We start from the raw sequence: 929 nt of genomic DNA on the forward strand, positions 1-929 counted from the left end.
ATATCTCAATGCGGTCCACATGAAAGCAATTTTCTTTCCCTGAGTGCAAATTGCACTTTTAATGCCTGATATTTCAGCCACTCATTTCTCTCACTACATGACAAAACTCTCGAAACTTTTCTCCAAAAGCACTGAATGTTATTCTAACCATTTATGGCCTTTCTCCATTCATGTACACAAAGTCCAGTATGATTCCAAATGTCATCAAAAGATATATCTGTTTGTAGCTGAACAACTTATACAATGCGATCTTTCTTCTTTGTGTCAAATGAACTTAACAATTGAAACATCCAAAACTGGCTGTGTTTCTTGCCAACATACTGGTGTTTGGACATGTGGGATTACTTGCATGTCGCTTTCAATAACTCAGTTGGTAGAGTAGAAGTTAAAACTTAAAAAAAAAGTCATCCTTAGGCTGTCGGCTCAACTCCAACTCACACAAACTTTATGTTTTAATGCAGAATCTGTCGTTTTATATGAGCATAAAAAGAGGTTTTTCCCTGACCGGGAATCGAACCCGGGCCGCGGCGGTGAAAGCGCCGAATCCTAACCACTAGACAACCAGGGACAAAGCTGCTGAGTTTACATGAGAAGACCATTTTTCAAAGTCTGCACTCCTACTATTCTGACAGTGTTTGGATGCATACTGGACTTGGTATGCATGAGTGGAAAAAGGCCATAAAGCGAGTTATTCATCTTTCTCTTTGTTCTACAAAAAAATGAAGTTTGCAAGAGTCAGGGCTCTTTTTTACCATCTGGGAAAAGAGGGAACGCTGGTGTCACTAACACATGGAAAGAGCTGTTATAGTATTCCCCATTTGTCTCCTTAAAGCTTCTGACAATTTAGCCACTCATTTCTCTCTCTACATGAAAACACTCTAGAAAATGTTCTCCAAAAAATACGGAATGTTATTCTAAGTACTCAGAAA

The 929-nt window shown here is 38.9% G+C and overlaps 1 non-coding gene across 1 annotated transcript; it reads right to left on the reverse strand.

The window, feature by feature from the left end:
• Positions 1–496: 496 nt before the first annotated feature.
• Positions 497–568, reverse strand: trnae-uuc. Its single transcript has one exon. It is a non-coding gene; the product is annotated as a tRNA-Glu (tRNA).
• Positions 569–929: the final 361 nt, after the last annotated feature.

Source organism: Electrophorus electricus, unplaced genomic scaffold, assembly GCF_013358815.1.
Source record: "Electrophorus electricus isolate fEleEle1 unplaced genomic scaffold, fEleEle1.pri scaffold_126_arrow_ctg1, whole genome shotgun sequence".
NCBI classification, from domain to species: domain Eukaryota; kingdom Metazoa; phylum Chordata; class Actinopteri; order Gymnotiformes; family Gymnotidae; genus Electrophorus; species Electrophorus electricus.